Below are 22977 nucleotides of genomic sequence, written 5' to 3'. Positions count from 1 at the left end.
TTTTTTTTTTTTTTTTTTGCAAAAAGACCATCTTGATTCCTATATTTTAGCGTTAAAATCAATTTAGTATTTACATTTTCATAACAATCAATATAATCTCAAAAATTACAGCTAGTTTGGCCCCTACCTTAATTTACTTACAAAATTGCTTATATGACAAACAGTATACACAGTTGGCAAAATTGTCACAGAAATGAATTAGAAAATAATATGAAAATTTTTTTATTAACATTACAAAAATGCCTACTCATCATTTTAATAAATAAAAAATGCTACGTTAGAAATAAATAAATAAATAAATAAAAATAAAAACCCACAATATATGGCAGGGTACACAGTTGGCAAAATTGTCACGAACGTGGATTAGAAAATAATATTAAAATTTTTTTATTAACATTACAAAAATGCCTATTCATCATTTTAATAATTACAAAATGCTACGTTAGAAAAAAATAATAATAAAAAAAAGCCCACAACTCTGAAAGCAAAATGAATCTAAAGCTGATGATTTTCTTTAATTTTCTTGCAATCCAAACACACATCCAAAATCTGTGAACACCCTGACAGTCCATCAATACACACAAGCTTAGACTTCACCATTCCCATATTCACTCATCCACAACAACTCAATTACAGGATACAAACCCACCTACAATTCACGAAACCAACACTCAAAAATACAAAGAAATTCTACAACAAGCTCAAGAAATTTAGTTGTTTACACGCACCATCTTAAACCCATAAATTAAACCCAATAAAAAATCCCAATCACAGAAATGGAGAACCCAAGAAATCACGGCACTTGAAGGGGAATAAATAAGATTCACCTCTGATCGTGGCAATGGGTGGTCAATGGCAAAGGGGTGAAGATGGGTGTTATTGCCTTAGGTTACTTGCGGTGAGAACAAAGAAGATAGAGAGCGAGGCTGAGAGAAAGAGTGAGGAGGTTACTTTGGTGGCGGCCTATGGCCGTGAGAGGTAAAGCTTGGTGTCCGTGAGGGGTGGAGCTTAGTGTCTCTAGTCATAGTTGTCTGGGTAGTTCGAAGAGAGAGAGAGAGAGAGAGAGAGAGAGAGGGGATAGTGGCTAGGAAAAAACAAAGAGAGTCATGGCCTGGAGTGGCAGTGTTGGTGAGGAGTGAACTTGAAAGAGTTTTGCAAATATTTGGATCTTTGTGTGGGATTGGATTGCAAAATGAAAGAAAATTCCAAGTTTTAGTGTTTTAGATTCATTTTATGTTCAGAGTTGTGGTTTTTTTTTTTTTTTTTTTTTTTTTTGATGTGGAATTTTAAAGTTATTAAAATGGTGAGAATGTCAAGCTTACCAACTATGCATGCCGTTTGTCACATAGGCTGCATTTGTTTTGGGTGAAAATTACTTCCGAAAATGTTTTTCCGTAATTTTGGGCGTTTGGTTGCACACGGAAAATCAATTTTCCAGAAATCCTTTTCAGTTGACCGTGAGTCAAGGGTGAAATGGATTTCCGGTTTTATTTTCACTTCAAATAAAAATTTCCAGAAAACAGAGAAGAGAGCACGAAGAAAAACCCAGCGACCTTCGACCCAGAGAGAGCACGAACCGGCACTCCAAGCCAGAGCCCATCGCCGGTGACCTTCGACCCACGAACCCACCAGTCGCACCGTGTCGGCGAGACCCAGCGAGTCGCACCGCGAGACCCACGAGTCGCACCGCGCCAGTGAGACCTAGCGAGTCGCATTGCAAGACCCACAAGTCGCACCGCGCCGACGAGACCAAGCAAGTCGCACCGCAACAATCCGATCGAACCCAGTGGCTTGACCACAACGATCTGAACGAATTTGATGGTTTTTTCCTTTGGTTTTGTTTTTTTGTGGCTTTTGATTGCCGGAGTTTGCTGCCATGGGTTGAAATGGAGTTTTGGTGGGGTGTGGTGTTGGGATTTGGCTGTGATTTTGAATTTTTTGTAATAAAATTTGTTTGGATGCTGAGAAAATAGGTGAGAAAATGTGAAAAATGTGTAGGAAAATAGCATTTTCATAATAGAACCAAACACATGAAAATATTTTCCACAACAATTTTCATAATACAACCAAACACTTAAAAATATTTTCCTTTTCCAGAAAATAGCATTTCCGGAAAATAAGTATTTTTCGAAAAATATTTACGGGAACCAAACGGACCCATAAACAATTTCCGTTAGTGAGTTAATAGTATGAACCAAATTAACTGCAATTTGAAAATGTAGGACCAAATTAATTATTATGAAAATGTAAAGAACAAATTGACTATAACACCAAAATGTAGAAAAAAAAATAGTGTTTTCCCTTTTTTTTTTTTTTTTTTTTAACCAGAAAAAGTGAGCCACTCTTTTAAAAATCAAGACTTTAATGTGAATGCTAATACATTCAATCTTGGAATGTTGTTGAGTTGTTGTGGGTGTGGCAAAGGAGTAGATTCCTCGGTAATTTATCAAAAAAACGACCAGATTCCTCGGTACAAAAGCTCCATGCCTCCATCTCACTATTTTTATTATTTTAATATTCCCTCCATCACAATGTACCACTAATTTTCTTATTATTTTTTTTTATAATATAATATATCCTTTTTTTTTTTAGAATACTAGGTATTTCAACGTACACAAGAAGAGAGTGGAGAAGATCTTTATTTTAAGTTCTAACATAACTGTTTTTGGCATTTACTTATATATAACCAAACTTTATCTTCTAAAAAACCAAAAAAAAAAAAATTATATATTTTATGATTAATGAAATATAAAGTTGCAAAAAAAAAAAAAAAAAAAAGAATTGACACATATACTTTTGAGTATGGATATGAGCATGACATTTACTTTTGTACTTGTTAAAAGAATTAAGATCAATGTTATTATGAGTTGTGTATTTAAGAGTTAGACTCTTTTGGATATTACATTACTGTCAGTTTCTTTAAAATCTTCATCTCTCTCTCCATGTGTGTGTTAAAATACTTAGTATTCTAAAAAAAAAAAAAAGTTCAGCATTATTACTTATTATTACACTTTTTGTAATTTTTTTTCCTTTTTGTAAATGATTAATGTTAAAAACACAATATTTTTATGATTGTTGATATTATATGTTGGCTTTAAATAGTATCATTTTCACTTAAAATTATTAGTGACACTATTTTGATTATGTATGAAACACAATATATCACAATAATTTTTTTTATAAAAATCACTATAGGTCCCTAAATAATTATATAAAAAATATTTCTTTATTCTTATTGCTTTCAACATAATGTAAATATGAAACAACCACGGAGACAGAGGTTTCAACATAATTATATACCATGCTCCATATCAATATGAATATGATGTTCATAATAAAACTACCACCACAACAAAGCCAATAACAAAGCAAGAAAGAAATCCACCTGAATCTGACCCTCCAATCCCCCTAGATAAACCTGAACCTCACAACCTATCGGCAATAACATTAAAAGCCAACACCACAACCCATGAAAATCACCAATACCCACAACAATAAACCATGAAAAAAAAAAAAAAAAAAAAAAAAAACCCACCACCGGAAAACAAATGAAAAGAAATGTCTCACACAGTGAGAGATCAGTGGCGTGGTGTGGTGTGGTGGATGGTACGGCAAGCTCGGCGGCACGGCGGGGCATGGTGTGGTGTGGCGTGGTGTGGAGGATGGTACGGCAAGCTCGGCGGCACGGCGGGGCATGGTGTGGTGTGGCGTGGAGTGGTGGATGGCACGAAGCTCAACGGCAAGGCGTGGTGGTCAATGTGGTGAGATCAGCGAAGCTGTGAAAGAGGAATAGAGAGGGATAGACAGAGATGAGATGGTATGGTAGTGTTCTCTCCCTTTTCCTAAAAATAAAAATGGGCTAGACTAGACCTAGCAAACGGGTCATCAAAGTCAAAAATGGGTTGGGCTGAAACTAATGGATTTTTTATTGAGCTTTTATTTTAGGAAAGTATTTTATTGAAGTAAATTTTAAAAGTCTAATCGTTGTATTGCATGTTTTTATTAAATCTTTCACATTCGTAAAATTTAAAAAAATCACAGATCAATAACTATGCCATCAAATTGAATGTTTAAATTTCAAGTTTTTGTGATCTAAAATATGTTTAAAAAGTAAGTTTATTAATCGAATAGTAAATAATATCTTGTTTGTATATTAGAAACATAAAACTAACGGTTGGATTTTCAAAATTCATATTTAATAAAGAAATATGTGAGGAGTTTGAAGGGTTTTTTTCCAAACTAGTTTGAAGAGAAACTTTTTCCTATTTTATCATGTAAAACAATTTTTTTTTTCATTTTGTATTTCTTTCCAAACAAATAAAATCTTAAAAAATTTTAAAAATAAAAATTGAATAATACATTTAAGTGTATTAGTTTATGGGTTTGGTTATCAAATATCCTTAAAGTATTTCTTAATGGATTATTTTAGGAAAATTTTGATACAAATTTTATGAGAAATAAAATAAAATAAAATAAAAAACTGTCAAAATAATCAGCTATTTTTTTTCTATAAAATATTTCTTAAAACCAATACCTTTAGGCAGTGATGGAGCCAAGAATTTAGGTCGAGGGGGGAAGGGGCAAGTTTAAAAGACAAGATTGAAAGTAAAAAATTAATCTAAAAAATAGTAATCGATAGTAATATATACTAATATAATTGTCAAACACAATCTAACATAAAATGTAAAGTTTAATCTATTTTTTCATACCTAGCTTAATTTACTCAATTGCCCTTGATGATTTTTCATATTTTAAAACAGCCGCATGATTTCTTCATACCCAATAGTGTTGAATATATCTTTCTCAATGTATGTGACTAAGCAATCACTTATCCATTGATCTTCTATTCGACTGTGCAATTGATTTTTAATTATGTTCATTGATAAAAAAAAAAACTCTATCAATAGTATTTATTGCAACTGGTAAGATCAATGTCAAAATCACTGAGTAAACGAATGGATATAAAACATTATTTTTCATTTCTACCATCTTTTCAGTAAGCTGTCTAATTTCTTTAAGTGCTAAAAACTCTACAATGGACCGCATGTCATGGATGTATGTCTTAAGTTTTTTTTTTTTTTGGTTGGTAGAAGGATGTATTTCTCAAGTTGGTTATCCAAAATAATAAGTTGAACGGATGAAAAATCGCTTAGATAAAACTGAGCAACCCAAATCAATTTCTCCTTGTTGAATGTTGAAAAAAAGTTATCTAAGTTCAAACATGCAACACAAAGTAACAACCCAGAATTTTTGAAATGACTATTAAGTTCTCAAAGCTGCATATCTATAATAGTATTAAAAAAATAATAAAGAAAAAGCTCCACAAAATAATGATGTGAATTTTTCATGTTTTAAGCTTTTCATCATGACAAAGGTTGATATAAATCATCCATATTAGGGACATCAATATTATTTTTCGCAATAAATGCAGAAACCTCTTCAAGTAAAGAGTTTCACCCATCATCTCTCATGACCTATAAACGTTACTATGAAATGTTAACCAACTTCATAGCATTCACAATATCTTGATCTTTTCATTGTAATGCCTTTGACAATTCATTACTTATGACAAGCACACCTTTCATCGAATGTAAATGAAACATGATTCGAATATTTGGAGTAAACCAATTAAGATATTTTTATCTACTCTTTGAACAGAATCTAAAGCATCTTCTATAATAGTTTCAATCACATTAATTACAGAAGAAAACATATGAATAAGATTAACAAGTGCACCATATTGGGAACTCCAACATGTATCTCCAGGTCTTTTTAGACTCATTTCTTGATTCAAACCACGACCAGCTGAAATTTCATTATTTTTTAGTCATCTATAACTTTAACACTATGTTTTTTCACAAAGAATATCACAACATTTGCATGATTCTCTAATAGGGATGAATCTAGGATTTCAAGCTTGAGGGGATCAGAGTATAAGCCAAAAAAAAAAAAAACTCCAAATAGGCATCCATATAATATTAATAAATTATAAATACACAAAATCATTGTTTCTTAATACATTAAGATGCAATGCAATCATTTACGAACGAAGACAAAAATAATAAATAAATAAATAAAACAAAACAAAATAATGTTGTTTTTTGGCCAGTCAGGTAGTATAACCTCCTTGATGAATACTAACATCCTGCAATTTACGGACTCTTCTGCTATAGCCTTGTCTCGTTCTTGGGCAAATACTCACTTCTTCTAATGAATAGAGGGAAAAGAGAGATACATTCAACTTATGAACCATGATTGATGGGTCAATCCCGGCAATGTCTTTATGACTTCAGGCAAAGACATCCTAGTTTTCTCTTAGGAATATTGTGAGTGCTCGACAGACTAGTGGATTGGTAAGGGTGCCGATCCTAGGTCGTTTGCTCTGGTCTTAGAGTTATCGAGAAGTATCTCTTCCAACCCTTCAATGGGCTCTGCAATGTCCGTTCTCTTTTATGCTTATAGTCTGCAAGTGGTCGTCCATTTATAACATTGCTATGTAGCACTCGCGTGCTACCACCTTGTCTCCCATACCTCTCCTACTCCGTACTCGATGAGGAATTTGATCATCAGGTGATAGGATGAAATTAGGCCTTCTACGAATTGAGGGTAGGACGGCCCAATATGGCATTATAAGCAAACGAACAGTCGAAACAAGGAATGTAACATCCTTAGTGATTTATTGAGAGTATCACCAACCATCACGGCAATTGACCGCCTAATGGGGTATACTCTCATTCTTCCGAACTCAACGAGGATGCATTGGCCAGTATGAGTCGTTCTCCTTCGATCCTATCTACTAGAACGCTGGATAATAGAGGATATCAACAAAGCTTCCATTATTAACTAGGACCCGGTAAGTGTTGTAATCCTCTATCCGTATGCTAACAATGAGTGCATTGTTATGTGGGTAGTGGAGATGTTAAGCATCTTCCTCCAATAACCCAATCATGGGGTTGTCGACTCGTGCCATCTTTGGAACGAAACTCGTCAGCTGGACACTCTAAACCATCCTTAGGTAAGTTTTACGTGCCTTTCTATATGAATCGAAATTGTGGTGCCCCTTACAATCATCCTTATGTCCTTTAAGGATGGCCTGAGGCACTCGTTCTCCCTTTTTGCGGCCTGCTCTTGTGGTGGGTTTGCCCTTTCTTTGCTAACGAACAGTTGTAGTTTCCCTCTTATGATTAAGGCTTCAATTTATTACTTCAAGTCATAACACTCAGATTTGTCATGACCGTGATCCCGATAAAAGAAAATACTTGTCTTTGGACCTCTTGTTAGGATCTCCCTTCAATTTGCTAAGCCACTCAAGGTCGTATCATCCTTGATCTGCATTAATACCTGATCAATCAGGGCGATCAGTGGGGTGAAGCTTATGAACCTTCCAATGGGGGGTTTGGAGCACCTATCCTCCGTCGGTCTCCGATCCTAGCCATATTCCATCTTGTGTCTTGCCATGCATCTTCTTGCCTTTCTCTCTTCTTGGGTTTCGCCTCTCAGGCCAATAGTGCGTCCTCTACATTCATGTACTTAGTAGCTCGATAAAGTACATTTGACATGGTCTTTAGGTCATTATTGTATAAGGAGAACAAAAACTTCCCCTTCATAGACCATTGGTGAATGCAGCAACAAGTATCTTGTCATCAGCTTCGTTTATCGAGAGGGCTTCCTTGTTGAAACGAGTTATGTAAGACCTCACGTCTCATCCTCCCATTACTTAATGCTCATTAAACACGCAGTGGACTTCTTATACCTGTATCCCCTCGATAAAGTATGAGCAAACTATGCGCTCAGCTCCATGAAGGTACTGATGAAGATGAGCGTCAATTTGCTGAACCACACCCTTGTAGGACCCTTTAGCATAGTTGGGAAGGCCCGGGACATGATCTCGTCTGCCACACCTTGTAAGTGCTGGTCTTGAATGACTCTAGGTGATCTAAAGGATCCTTTGATTCATCATAAGCTTCTATCTGTGGCATACAAAACTTTGCAGAAAGGGGGAACGAAGTGACGATTGCTGTGAATGGCAAGTTTGTCCAGTGAACCAGCTCATTAAGATCGTTTGACACTTGCCCGTTGAGGGCGTTCATCATGAAGTCCGTCATCTCCTTCATCATCTGCATCTCTGCGACCATATGTGGTGGTGCCATATTTGCGACGGATGGATGGTTGGTATCTTGTCACTTTTGTCTGCTTGGGGCATTGCTGCCTTTTGGTCCTTTTCGGTCCTTCCTTTCGGCGCGGTGCCCTCTTGCTCCTCTCTGTGATTGTTGGGCCCAGCATCCCTCTGGCGTAGCTGTTCCTCCAAGTTGTGATTTTGCCTAGTAAGGCGTTCTACACCGTGGCTAAGACTAGGTGTCTTTCAAGGGCAGTAGTGAGCGGTTCATCTCCGTTATTGTTGTTGGTTGCCGTCGAACGAGTGAGTAACATACAACTCTTTTTTGGGAAGTGTTAATATGGCTGCTATTGCTTTCTCATACTTTCGCACAGATAGCGCCAATTGATGATGCAAAAAATCGTCAGTGAGCCATACAGTCCTCACATGCTCTAGACAGAACCTGTGAAACAGAAAACAGAGAAGACCTTGCAAAGAGTACCGGTGTAATAATGGCCAAATACCTTCCAAATGTTAAGTTAGAGGGAATTTCTACAACTCTAAAGTGCCAGAGTTGGGAGAATTACACGTACGTTGATTTGTAAGTGTTTTGGGGTTTTATAGTAGTATAGAGCTGAATTATTTTCTTGGCAAAGATGGTCTTTCCTTGTAGGGAGATCGTCATCAATATTCACAATTTATGGGATGATTTCCTTACAGGGATTCCCATAATTATGGTGGGGCATGAAGCGCAAGACATTTCCATACTAGAATCCTTGGAGACTACCCATGCATGTGGGTGCCATGTAGATGCCATAAAAGTGACACGTGGCTTCAATGGACCATTCCTTTCTATCCATTCACCCAAAATGTCTATCCGTCCCTTACCTTTTCGTCCGAGTCGTGAATCTGTCAACTAGCTTTGTTGGACCAATTGTACTGTCTCTAAAATCTGACTTTGTTAATTCAATCTGTCTACCACGGAATTTACCCATATCAGTTACAAAGGTATCCACTATTGTTGGAGCACAGGAAGGACAGACCCAAGTAGGGGTGTAGGCCTCCCAGCCCAATTTTTATTTTATTTTATTTTACTTATTATATTTTTCATTTTTGTTTTTGGGCCTCCCTTCCAAAATCTTAAGCCCTTTCTCCCCAATCAGCCAGTCTAGCACAACTAATACTATTCAACATAAAAACTTAACAAAAACAATAAAAGTATTCACAATGACAATTTTATTTTAGCAAAAAAGCTATTTTACCACAAAAGAACCAAAAAATCATGTGTTATTTGAAAAAATAAAGTTAATTTTTTGCAACTATAGTAAACTGGTATGAGTACCAATTGACTGCAGTAAGTTGTCAAAAATAAAATATAATATTTTATTAAGATTATTTCTCTTTATTCAATTAAAGAAACTCAAATTATCTCTCTTCCTTTATTATTTTAATGAGTTGTTTATATTATTTTATATGAAGTGTAATAAAATAGAACATTTGATGTTGGGTGTATTGTAAAATAAGGTGACAAAATAGATAAAGTAGCTTTTTAATGTGCTAAAAGCTAAATTTTTTAGCATCACTACTATGAATAGTCTAACTTCAAAAAAAAAAAAAAAAAAAAAAAACTAGCCAACCTAGTATTAAAAACAACATTATTTTGTTTTGTTTTATTTATTTATTTATTATTTTTGTCTTCGTTCGTAAATGATTGCATTGCATCTTAATGTATTAAGAAACAATGATTTTGTGTATTTATAATTTATTAATATTATATGGATGCCTATTTGGAGTTTTTTTTTTTTTTGGCTTATACTCTGATCCCCTCAAGCTTGAAATCCTAGATTCATCCCTATTAGAGAATCATGCAAATGTTGTGATATTCTTTGTGAAAAAACATAGTGTTAAAGTTATAGATGACTAAAAAATAATGAAATTTCAACTGGTCGTGGTTTGAATCAAGAAATGAGTCTAAAAAGACCTGGAGATACATGTTGGAGTTCCCAATATGGTGCACTTGTTAATCTTATTCATATGTTTTCTTCTATAATTAATGTGATTGAAACTATTATAGAAGATGCTTTAGATTCTGTTCAAAGAGCAGATAAAAATATCTTAATCGGTTTACTCCAAATATTCGAATCGTGTTTGATTTACATTCGATGAAAGGTGTGCTTGTCATAAGTAATGAATTGTCAAAGGCATTACAATGAAAAGATCAAGATATTGTGAATGCTATGAAGTTGGTTAACATTTCATAGTAACATTTATAGGTCATGAGAGATGATGGGTGAAACTCTTTACTTGAAGAGGTTTCTGCATTTATTGCGAAAAATAATATTGATGTCCCTAATATGGATGATTTATATCAACCTTTGTCATGATGAAAAGATTAAAACATGAAAAATTCACATCATTATTTTGTGGAGCTTTTTCTTTATTATTTTTTTAATACTATTATAGATATGCAGCTTTGAGAACTTAATAGTCATTTCAAAAATTCTGGGTTGTTACTTTGTGTTGCATGTTTGAACTTAGATAACTTTTTTTCAACATTCAACAAGGAGAAATTGATTTGGGTTGCTCAGTTTTATCTAAGTGATTTTTCATCAGTTCAACTTATTATTTTGGATAACCAACTTGAGAAATACATCCTTCTACCAACCAAAAAAAAAAAAACTTAAGACATACATCCATGACATGCGGTCCACTGTAGAGTTTTTAGCACATAAAGAAATTAGACAGCTTACTGAAAAGATGGTAGAAATGAAAAATAATGTTTTATATCCATTCGTTTACTCAGTGATTTTAACATTGATCTTACCAGTTGCAATAAATACTATTGATAGAGTTTTTTTATCAATGAACATAATTAAAAATCAATTGCACAGTCGAATAGAAGATCAATGGATAAGTGATTGCTTAGTCACATACATTGAGAAATATATATTCAACACTATTGGGTATGAAGAAATCATGCGGCTGTTTTAAAATATGAAAAATCGTCAAGGGCAATTGAGTAAATTAAGCTAGGTATGAAAAAATAGATTAAACTTTACATTTTATGTTAGATTGTGTTTGACAATTATATTAGTATATATTACTATCGATTACTATTTTTTAGATTAATTTTTTACTTTCAATCTCGTCTTTTAAACTTGCCCCTTCCCCCCTCGACCTAAATTCTTGGCTCCATAACTGCCTAAAGGTATTGGTTTAAGAAATATTTTATAGAAAAAAAAAAGCTGATTATTTTGACAGTTTTTTATTTTATTTTATTTTATTTCTCATAAAATTTGTATTAAAATTTTCCTAAAATAATCCACTAAGAAATACTTTAAGGATATTTGATAACCAAACCCATAAACTAATACACTTAAATGTATTATTCAATTTTTATTTTTAAAATTTTTTAAGATTTTATTTGTTTGGAAAGAAATACAAAAAGAAAAAAAAATTGTTTTACATGATAAAATAGGAAAAAGTTTCTCTTCAAACTAGTTTGGAAAGAAACCCTTCAAACTCCTCATATATTTCTTTATTAAATATGAATTTTGAAAATTCAACCGTTAGTTTTATGTTCCTAATATACAAATAAGATATTATTTACTATTCGATTAATAAACTTACTTTTTAAACATATTTTAGATCACAAAAACTTGAAATTTAAACATTTAATTTGATGACATAGTTATTGATCTGTGATTTTTTTAAATTTTACGAATATGAAAGATTTAATAAAAACATGCAATACAACTGTAGGGTCTGGGTTTGCGGCCCAAGTTCCCCAACAATACATTTTTAGAGAGTGAATTGAAGGTTTAGGCGCTCGCCGGCCTCTACCAAGCCTCAACTGCTTTTCTTTTATTGAAAGATATTGAGACCAATTTACAACTGGGGATGCTCCTCGGCCCATGGCCGAGGAGGTTTTTCCTTCCCCCCCAAAACCCCCCTCTCTTCACTTTGCTCCCCTTTCTTATATATCTCTCTCCCACTTCCTTCTTCCTTCTGTTGATCATCTATTGGCCTCCTTCCTGACCGTCCGTCCCATCAAAGGTCATATCCGTACTCTAGTGATTCACCCTGGTCGATGTTGCTCTGTCAAGGGGTTATATCCCCATTAATGCAGCAGGAGGGTTAGGTGAGCATATTCAATGTAGAGGTGACAGTCCACCTAGGGCTTGCTCCTTTGCTGTGCTTCTGCCGCCAACGCGTGGCACCGGGCCCTCTCCTCCTCGGATATTCCAGGAGTCCTTTGGTAGGGTGGTCCTCGCGTTTTTCCGAGGTCTCGGACGCCCGAGGACATGATCATCCTCGGACCCATCATGCGTCCTCGGCGTGGGCCATTTGGGCCTGGCTTGGAGTGGGCCAAGGCTACCCGATTTTCTGGCCCCATAATAGCCCCTCAAAATCTTGCTGCACGCATCCTCAGGCGGGGAGAAGGATTTTGACATCCTCGGCCTTACCCCCCCCCCCCCCGGTCAGTACTGGGGTCTATTCATCTGCCTAAGGCACGTCGCTGACGTTTCAGAGCACGTAACGTGCCCATCATTAAATTCATGCGGCTCTATACTCCCCACGTCTAATGAGGCGTTACCCATCCAATGGTGGAGGTTCGTCTCGCATTTATGGGCGGAAAAACCCGCATGGTTCCTCGATTTGGGGTATAAATACCCGTACAAACCGCTTCTTCCTGTTCCCCATTTGTAATCAAGAATTCTCGTGCGCCCCTCCTGAGTTCAGCCACACTCTTACTAGCACCTCCAGCACAAAAAGCCTGTCCGAGGAGCTCCTCCTCTTTTTAGTAAGTCGCTCTATCCCTCTCTAAGCTCTCTCTCTACCCTTTCTTCTACTTCGCCTGTTCTTTCTTAGTTCTTTTAGGTGTCAACTGGGATGGGTAGGTTTAAGAAATACGTCGATACTGAGGAGGCGATGGAGAAATTCATCACCGACTACTGAATTCCTGGCAATGTAGGTCTGAGATATTGTGAGGACGGGGATTGGCGCATACACAGACAGGAGGGCGAGGTGGTAATTCCCATTGTCGCCTTCCTTGAAGGGGGTATGACGATCTCCATGGGGCCGGTAATGAGGGATTACCTCACGCACTTCCGGTTGGCCCCCACCCAGTGTGGGATAAACGTCTTTAGGATTCTGGGCTGTGTGGACACCCTGAACGAGAAGATGGGGCTGAGGTTGACCCACCACGACGTGAACTGGTGTTACAACCTTTAGCTTCTTAAGGGCAAGTCGTATTACCTGAAGACGAGAGACGATAGGGTGTGGCTCATTCAATGCCTCCCCGAGTCCAGCAAGGGATTCAACGAGGATTTTCTCATCGTGTCAAGGGAGTGGCACGATGGCCTTCACTACCCAACAACAGAGGGAATACTAAGTGGGACAGTGGGAAACAGGAGGGGTTTCAAGTTCTCATCTTTTTTCTTCCCCCTTTTCTTTTACTAACGCGGTGGTGCTTTCCGTTTGTAGACCCGCACAGTTTTGAGCGTCACTTCCATCTGGTCAACCGGGAAGATTTGTAGAAGGTGCTGAGGGCGTCGGTGTATATAAACGAGGACGATAATCAGGTTAGGGTCGCCCACATAATTTTGGGGTATAAACCTGCCTAGAAATCGTTCCTGGTTCCAAAGCACGTCATCCGAGCCAACGATCTTCGGCTTCAGAGGATTACTGTGACCGAGGACGGATTGTCGTTCCTCGAGGAGCCCTCTGACCAGGAAGCTGTCACACTAGCCGTCCCCTCCTCTTCCCAACCGTTCGTCGAGGCTGCCGAGGAAGCTCTAGAGGGGGAAGGGGACGCGTTTGACGCTTTCGCTCAGCTTGATCAGTCCGAGGACCCTCCCGGGGACTTGGGTGATCCCAATTTGACCGAAGCAGACCTCCTTGCTTCAGAAGCCCCTCCTCGGCCGAGAATGGGTTACAAGAGGAAGCCCACCGCCAACTTACTGGACCTGATTGAGGGCCAGCCGGGGGAGTCCCAACAGAAAATTCCCACTCCACCTCCGAAGACTAGGTCGACTTCCGCTCAGCAGAAGCTTCCTCCTCCTCCTTCTCAGACGCGTTCACCCTTTGGGTCCGTGCCTGCCGGCCCCAAGAAGAAAAAGGATAAGGGTAAAAGGCCTATGGAGGATAAGACGGTGTCCTCGCAGGAGGAGGACACTACTCTGCGGCTGTCCAATCAGCTCAAAATAAGCGACAACATCCAGGAGAGGCAGGTAGTCAACACCACCTCTTCCGAGGCACAAGCCTGGCTCCCAGCCCCGATGCTCCGTGGGGAGCCCTTGAGGGATAATGCCTCCCTCAGGGACTTCAATGAGGGCGAAAGTGCACACGTGGCCGACGCGCTGGAGAGGAGCCTGCTGCTCTCGGCAGACATGGCCGAGCTTAACTCTTTGACGAGCGAGCAGGTCTTCCTCAGCCTCAAGCGATATGTGGGGATGGTAAGGGCTATAACTTTGACTCTTCTCCCATTCTTTTTCTTTCATTGGGCTTATAGCGCAATGGTTATTCTGGCAGGCTGTCTAGGCTATCTTTAGGTTGGAGGGGGCGGCGAACGACCAGAGGAAGGCCCTTAACCAGGAGCGTGACTGGCGCTTTCAGGCTACCCGGGCTCTGAAGAATTCCGAGGCCGACCTCGCCAAGGCCCGAGAGGATTTGAAGGCGGTGACCAGGGAGCGGGACAGTGCACTGTCTGGTCTTGAGGGCGCTCAGAACCAGGCCAAGGAGCAGACAAGGAGCCTGGGCGAGGCGGAGGAGCAGCTGCAGACTGCGAGGGATCTGATTGCAGATCTGCGGGCTAAGGTGACAACGGCCGAGGGGGCCCAAAGGGAGGCCGAATAGGCCAGAGACCAGGCTCGGTAGGCTAAAGACGAGGCGGACTATGGTAGGGAGATGGCCCTGACTGCCAAGGAGGAGGCTGAGACCACAGCCTACGCTGATGGGGTGGCTGCGGTAGAGGCCCTCTATAAAGCTTAAGTCCCGGGCGTATGTAGGTGATACTGCCCCCAGGTCTGGGCTGAGGCCCTCAAACAAGCTGGGGTGGAGGCCACATCCGACCTATGGAAGGCAGAGAGCGTGTATTACCCGCTTACTATCCGCTAGGCCGCCCCTGATGGCACTAAGGCTGGGGAAATTGTTGAAGAGGTGGGGGCTGCTGAACTGGGGGAGCATTCGAGGGAGGAGGTGCCCCAAGAGATAGTGGAGATCCCTTCCGATGATCCAACCCCCACCACCGAGGAAGTAGCTGTTCTCGCCGTACCCTTGCAGGCCGTCCCATCAGGCCAGGGTCGGAGGGGTCAGGGGTTGCCCCCGTCCAGCCTAAGCAAAAGGAGTAGACTCCCTGGTGTCTCGGCTCGTCCTACTTTCATGTCGTTTTATTTTATTTTGTTGTGCTTCTCCTTTATGTACTGTGGCTCTTACCATGCAACTTTTACGGACTCATTATTGTAATGCGAATTTAATTTCCCTTTCTATTTATTTCGATTGCTTATTTTTGTACACGCTGCCTACTTTTCCTCTTTTTCTTTGATCGGCACGATTTTAGCTTGAATTGTATGTCGGCCAATTGCGCCAGTAACGATGATAAGGAGAGAGAACGTATGCATGGGCAGCCCTCTTATGTCTCAAGGGCTAGGCGGGGCTTGATCCTTTCCTAACTTGGGATATTTTGTAGTTAGTCTCCCTGTAGGCCTGAGTCTGAGGACCATGCAATATCTTGGCTCTGTCTAACGCTTCCATTTCTCTATAAGTATCTAGTTTCCCCATAGGTTTGAGTCTGAGGACCATGCAATACCTTGGTTCTGTCTAGTACCTAGGTATAGCTGAGCGGTTAGTTTCCCCATAGGCTTGAGTCCGAAGACCATGCAATGCCTTGGTTCTGTCTAACGCTTTCATTTCTCTGTAAGTATCTAGTTTCCCCATAGGTTTGAGTCCGAGGACCATGCAATACCTTGGTTCTGTCTAGTACCCGGGTATAGCTGAGCGGTTAGTTTCCCCATAGGCTTGAGTCCGAGGACCATGCAATGCCTTGGTTCTGTCTAACGCTTTCGTTTCTCTGTAAGTATCTAGTTTCCCTATAGGTTTGAGTCCGAGGACCATGCAATACCTTGGTTCTGTCTAGTACCCAGGTATAGCTGAGCGGTTAGTTTCCCCATAGGCTTGAGTCCGAGGATCATGCAATGCCTTGGTTCTGTCTAACGCTTTCATTTCTCTGTAAGTAAGGGTTTGTCCTCGGACCGCTTTATTGGAGACGATTCCTCCTTAGGTCGAACTATGATCTTACACGTGGCGTTGACCTCGCCTCCAGCTCGAGTCCCTCATCTTTTTCATTTACGAGGTGTCCCTTGGCCGTTCACGCTCCGCGCTTGATGTTTCGGTGCGCGAGACGTGCCTTCATTAATGTCCTCGTGAATTAACACAAATCCAGCGGTCTATGGTCCCTTTGGAATTTGGTAGCTTTGTGATTAGCATTACTGATAATTCTCTTTTCGAATTCTGTGTGGATTAATTCCCACCAGTCTTCCTCCTTTATATAAGGCTTTTCGGGGGGAAGGTTTCTCCACACTCCATGAACTTTCCAACACAGTTAGAAACACGTCCCTTCAATTCCTCTAGCCCTTTCAATAACCCCGCCAGGATTGTGACCGGAGTTGGTAGATATGAGGCGGCTTTGGGCGGGTGTGAGGACACCGGGCCAAGGGCCGTTGTGACCGCAGCCCCCACTGGGCTTCCGGTGCGGCAGAGTCTAGCATAACACTGATGGTGCCATGCCTGGTAGCCAGGAGGATGTCGCTGAAGTACCTAATGTCTTTCCCCGAAGCGCACCCCCGACGGAGGAGACTCGCGAACACATGTCATGGCTGGTGCTCGAGTGTTGCCGTCTCCAACGGCCAACGCTCGTGAGGATTGGAGAGAATCAAGGGAACATCACGGGGGAGGGCGTCCGGTGCCCCTGCATCTGCTCCTCGCTTTGTTCAAGCTCCGCTGCATCGAGAAAGGAGTTGTTGGGTGGCCTTGAGCAGGCTAGCCTCAGCCCCCTCTCCCCAGCTAGTCTTAGAACAGGCCCACCTGGGCCTCTGTTTGTAGGATTACTTGTAAGAGTAGTGCTTTTAAAGCACGTCTGCCTGAGCCTCTGCTTGTACATGTAACTTTTTTTTAAAAAGTAATGTGCAGTTTCTTTCCGTTTCTGTTGAATCTTCTGTTTCGAACTTTTATCTTTTTACAATGTTTGTTTGGTAGTTTTTTTTTTTTTTTTTTTTTTTTGCACAACCACCAATCTTCCATAGAATGATTACTTAGAACGATCGTCTGTTGCGCCGGCCAGCGCACTAATCCTCCCCACAGACGGCGCCAATTGTAGGGTCTGGGTTTGTGGCCCAAGTTCCCCAACAATACATTTTTAGAGAGTGGATCGAAGGTTTAGGCGCTCGCCGGCCTCTACCAAGCCTCAACTGCTTTTCTTTTATTGAAAGATATTGAGACCAATTTACAACTGGGGGATGCTCCTCAGCCTATGGCCAAGGAGGTTTTTCCTTCCCCCCCAAAACCCCCCTCTTTTCACTTTGCTCCCCTTTCTTATATCTCTCTCTCCCACTTCCTTCTTCCTTCTGTTGATCATCTATTGGCCTCCTTCCTGACCGTCCGTCCTATCAAAGGTCATATCCGTGCTCCAGTGGTTCACCCTGGTCGATGTTGCTATGTCAAGGGGTTACATCCCCATTAATGTGGCTAGGAGGGTTAGGTGAGCGTATTCAATGCAAATGTGACAGTTCACCTAGGGCTTGCTCCTTCGCCGTGCTTCTGCTGCCGACGCGTGGCACCGGGCCCTCTCCTCCTCGGATATTCCAGGAGTCCTTTGGTAGGGTAGTCCTCGCGTTTTTCCGAGGTCTCGGACGCTCGAGGACAGGATCATCCTCGGACCCATCATGCATCCTCGGCGTGGGCCATTTGGGCCTGGCTTGGAGTGGGCCAAGGCTACCCGATTTTCTGGCCCCACAACAACGATTAGACTTTTAAAATTTACTTCAATAAAATACTTTCCTAAAATAAAAGCTCAATAAAAAAATCCATTAGTTTCAGCCCAACCCATTTTTGACTTTGATGACCCGTTTGCTAGGTCTAGTCTAACCCATTTTTATTTATAGGAAAAGGGAGAGAACACTGCCATACCATCTCATCTCTGTCTAGCCCTCTCTATTCCTCTTTCACAGCTTCGCTGATCTCACCACATTGACCACCACGCCTTGCCGTTGAGCTTCGTGCCATCCACCACACCATGCCACGCCACGCCACGCCACACCATGCCCCGCCGTGCCGTTGAGCTTGTCGTACCATCCACCACACCACACCACGCCACTGATCTCTCACTGTGTGAGACATTTCTTTTCATTTGTTTTCCGGTGGTGGGTTTTTTTTTTTTTTTTTTTTTCATGGGTTTTATTGTTGTGGGTATTGGTTGATTTTCATGGGTTGTGGTGTTGGCTTTTAATGTTGTTGCCGATAGGTTGTGAGGTTCAGGTTTATCTAGGGGGATTGGAGGGTCAGATTCAGGTGGATTTCTTTCTTGCTTTGTTATTGGCTTTGTTGTGGTGGTAGTTTTATTATGAACATCATATTCATATTGATATGGAGCATGGTATATAATTATGTTGAAACCTCTGTCTCCGTGGTTGTTTCATATTTACATTATGTTGAAAGCAATAAGAATAAAGAAATATTTTTTATATATTATTCAGGGGACCTATAGTGATTTTTTATTAAAAAAATTATTGTGATATATTGTGTTTCATACATAATCAAAATAGTGTCACTAATAATTTTAAGTGAAAATGATATTATTTAAAGCCAACATATAATATCAACAATCATAAAAATATTGTGTTTTTAACATTAATCATTTACAAAAAGGAAAAAATTACAAAAGTGTCATAATAAGTAATAATGCTGAACTTTTTTTTTTTTTAGAATACTAAGTATTTTAACACACACATAGAGAGAGAGATGAAGATTTTAAAGAAACTGACAGTAATGTAATATTCAAAAGAGTCTAACTCTTAAATACACAACTCATAATAACATTGATCTTAATTCTTTTAACAAGTACAAAATAAATGTCATGCTCATATCCATACTCAAAAGTATATGTGTCAATTCTTTTTTTTTTTTGCAACTTTATATTTCATCAATTATAAAATATATAATTTTTTTTTTTTTTGGTTTTTAGAAGATAAAGTTTGTTATATATAAGTAAATGCCAAAAACAGTTATGTTAGAACTTAAAATAAAGATCTTCTCCACTCTCTTCTTGTGTACGTTGAAATAACTAGTATTCTAAAAAAAAAAAAAGATATATTATATTATAAATAAAAAAAAAGAAAATTTGTGGTACATTGTGATGGAGGGAATATTAAAAAATAAAAATAGTGAGATGGAGGCATGGAGCTTTTGTACCGAGGAATCTGGTCGTTTTTTTGATAAATTACCGAGGAATCTACTCCTTTGCCACACCCACAACAACTCAACAACATTCCAAGATTGAATGTATTAGCATTCGCATTAAAGTCTTGATTTTTAAAAGAGTGGCTCACTTTTTCTGGTTAAAAAAGAAAAAAGAAAAAGGGAAAACACTATTTTTTTTCTACATTTTGGTGTTATAGTCAATTTGTTCTTTACATTTTCGTAATAATTAATTTGGTCCCTACATTTCAAATTGCAGTTAATTTGGTTCATACTATTAACTCACTAATGGAAATTGTTTATGGGTCCGTTTGTTCCAGTAAATATTTTTTCGGAAAATACTTATTTTCCGGAAATGCTATTTTCTGGAAAAGGAAAATATTTTTAAGTGTTTGGTTGTATTATGAAAATTGTTGTGGAAAATATTTTCATGTGTTTGGTTCTATTATGAAAATGCTATTTTCCTACACATTTTTCACATTTTCTCACCTATTTTTTCAGCATCCAAACAAATTTTATTACAAAAAATTTTAAAATCACAGCCAAATCCCAACACCACACCCCACCAAAACTCCATTTCAACCCATGACAGCAAACTCCGGCAATCAAAAGCCACAAAAAAACAAAACCAAAGGAAAAAATCATCAAATTCGTTAGATCGTTGCGGTTAAGCCACTGGGTTCAATCGGATCGTTGCAGTGCGACTCGCTTGTCTCGTTGGCACAGTGGGACTGGCTGGGTCTCGCCGACACGGTGCGACTAGTGGGTCGTGGGTCGAAGGTCGCCGGCGATGGGCTCTGGGCTTGGAGTGTCGGTTTCTGCTCTCTCTGGGTCGAAGGTCGCTGGGTTTCTCTTCATGCTCTCTTCTCTGTTTTCCGGAAATTTTTATTTGAAGTGAAAATAAAACCGGAAATCCATTTCACCCTTGACTCACGGTCAACTGAAAAGGATTTCCGGAAATTGATTTTCCGTGTGCAACCAAACGCCCGAAATTACGGAAAAACATTTCCGAAAGTGATTTTCACCCAAAACAAACGCAGCCTATGTGACAAACGGTATGCACAGTTGGTAAGCTTGACATTCTCACCATTTTAATAACTTTAAAATTCTACATCAAAAAAAAAAAAAAAAAAAAAAAAACACCACAACTCTGAAAATAAAATGAATCTAAAACACTAAAACTTGGAATTTTCTTTCATTTTGCAATCCAATCCCACACAAAGATCCAAATATTTGCAAAACTCTTTCAAGTTCACTCCTCACCAACACTGCCACTCCAGGCCATGACTCTCTTTGTTTTTTCCTAGCCACTATCCTCTCTCTCTCTCTCTCTCTCTCTCTCTCTCCCTTTGCCTTGCTCATTCTCCCTCTTCGAACTACCCAGACAACTATGACTAGAGACACTAAGCTCCACCCCTCATGGACACCAAGCTTTACCTCTCACGGCCATAGGCTGCCACCAAAGTAACCTCCTCACTCTTTCTCTCAGCCTCGCTCTCTATCTTCTTTGTTCTCACCGCAAGTAACCCAAGGCAATAACACCCATCTTCACCCCTTTGCCATTGACCACCCATCGCCACAATCAGAGGTGAATCTTATTTATTCCCCTTCAAGTGCCGTGATTTCTTGGGTTCTCCATTTCTGTGATTGGGATTTTTTTATTGGGTTTAATTTATGGGTTTAAGATGGTGCGTGTAAACAACTAAATTTCTTGAGCTTGTTGTAGAATTTCTTTGTATTTTTGAGTGTTAGTTTCATGAATTGTTAGTGGGTTTGTATCCTGTAATTGAGTTGTTGTGGATGAGTGAATATGGGAATGGTGAAGTCTAAGCTTGTGTGTATTGATGGACTGTTAGGGTGTTCGCAGATTTTGGATGTGTGTTTGGATTGCAAGAAAATTAAAGAAAATCATCAGTTTTAGATTCATTTTGCTTTCAAAGTTGTGGGCTTTTTTTTATTATTATTTTTTTCTAACGTAGCTTTTTGTAATTATTAAAATGATGAATAGGCATTTTTGTAATGTTAATAAAAAAATTTTAATATTATTTTCTAATCCACGTTCGTGACAATTTTGCCAACTGTGTACCCTGCCATATATTGTGGGTTTTTATTTTTATTTTTTTTAATTTATTTTCTAACGTAGCATTTTTTATTTATTAAAATGATGAGTAGGCATTTTTGTAATGTTAATAAAAAAATTTTCATATTATTTTCTAATTCATTTCTGTGACAATTTTGCCAACTGTGTATTCTGTTTGTCGTATAAGCAATTTTTGTAAGTAAGTTAAGGTAGGGACCAAATTAGCTGTAATTTTTTAGATCATATTGATTGTTATGAAAATATAAATACCAAATTGATTTTAACGCTAAAATATAGGAATCAAGATGGTCTTTTTGCCAAAAAAAAAAAACAAAGTGTCTCACTTTTTTTATATAAAGCAAGCAGAGGCAGAGCAGAGGTCAACAACACAAACACCAAAAGAAAGACAAAGCAAAGCAGTAAAAGTAAGGGTCGTCAATGGGCCGGGTCGGGCCGGCCCGGCCCATTTTTACTTGGCCCATGGGCACAATGGGCTAGGCATAATAGGCTATTAACTAGTTAATGGGCTGGGTCGGGCTGGGCCGAAAGAGGAAACCCTAGCCCATGGGCAATGCCCATTTTGTCTTTAGCGAGTTGGGCTATCGGGTTGGGCCTAATGGGTCACCCATGGGCTTATGTTAGCATATTATTTTATTATTTTTATAAGGAAATAATCAATTTTTAATAAGGAAATAATCAATCTATTTTTTTAAAGGAAAGAATTTAAGAATTTAATACTTAATTACAAATTTTTTACACTCAAATCTATTTAATTTTTTGTTTTGTTGATGAAAACCTATTTAATTTTTTATTTATTAAGGCTTTAAATAGTTTTTTTTTTTAATTTTTATCTTTAATAAAAAAAATGTCAAATGGTTAATTCAAATTTGATAGAATACTAGAAAAATATATATTTAGTAAACTAAGTTTAGCACAATTACTTTAGATATCTTAGTGGTTGAGGGAGTTCTCTTGAGAAATTCCTCTATGATATCTCAAGATCAATCATTCATACACTTCCTATATATTTTTGTTATGAATTATGAGTTATTAGGTTGGGCTAATGGGTTAGGCCAACGGGCTGGGCAACGGGTTGGGCTACTAGGCTAGCCCACCGGGTACCCATGGGCATAAAAACTAGCCCATGGCCTGACCCACTGGGCTAGTGGGCTACCCATGGGCCTCAATAATAACGGGCCGGGCCGCCCATTAGCCCGGTGGGCTGTCGAGTTTTTGGGTTGGGCTGTGGGCCATGGGCTATTTGATGACCCTTAAGTAAAAGAACAATGGCTGCTGCTTCGTCTGCTTATCTGATCAAATCCAAATCTGA

The sequence above is a fragment of the Quercus suber genome, unplaced genomic scaffold, assembly GCF_002906115.3.
Source record: "Quercus suber isolate HL8 unplaced genomic scaffold, Cork oak 2.0 scaffold_654, whole genome shotgun sequence".
Taxonomy (NCBI): Eukaryota; Viridiplantae; Streptophyta; class Magnoliopsida; order Fagales; family Fagaceae; genus Quercus; species Quercus suber.
The sequence above is the reverse complement of the archived record's forward strand: the minus strand, read 5'-3'. Positions refer to the sequence as shown.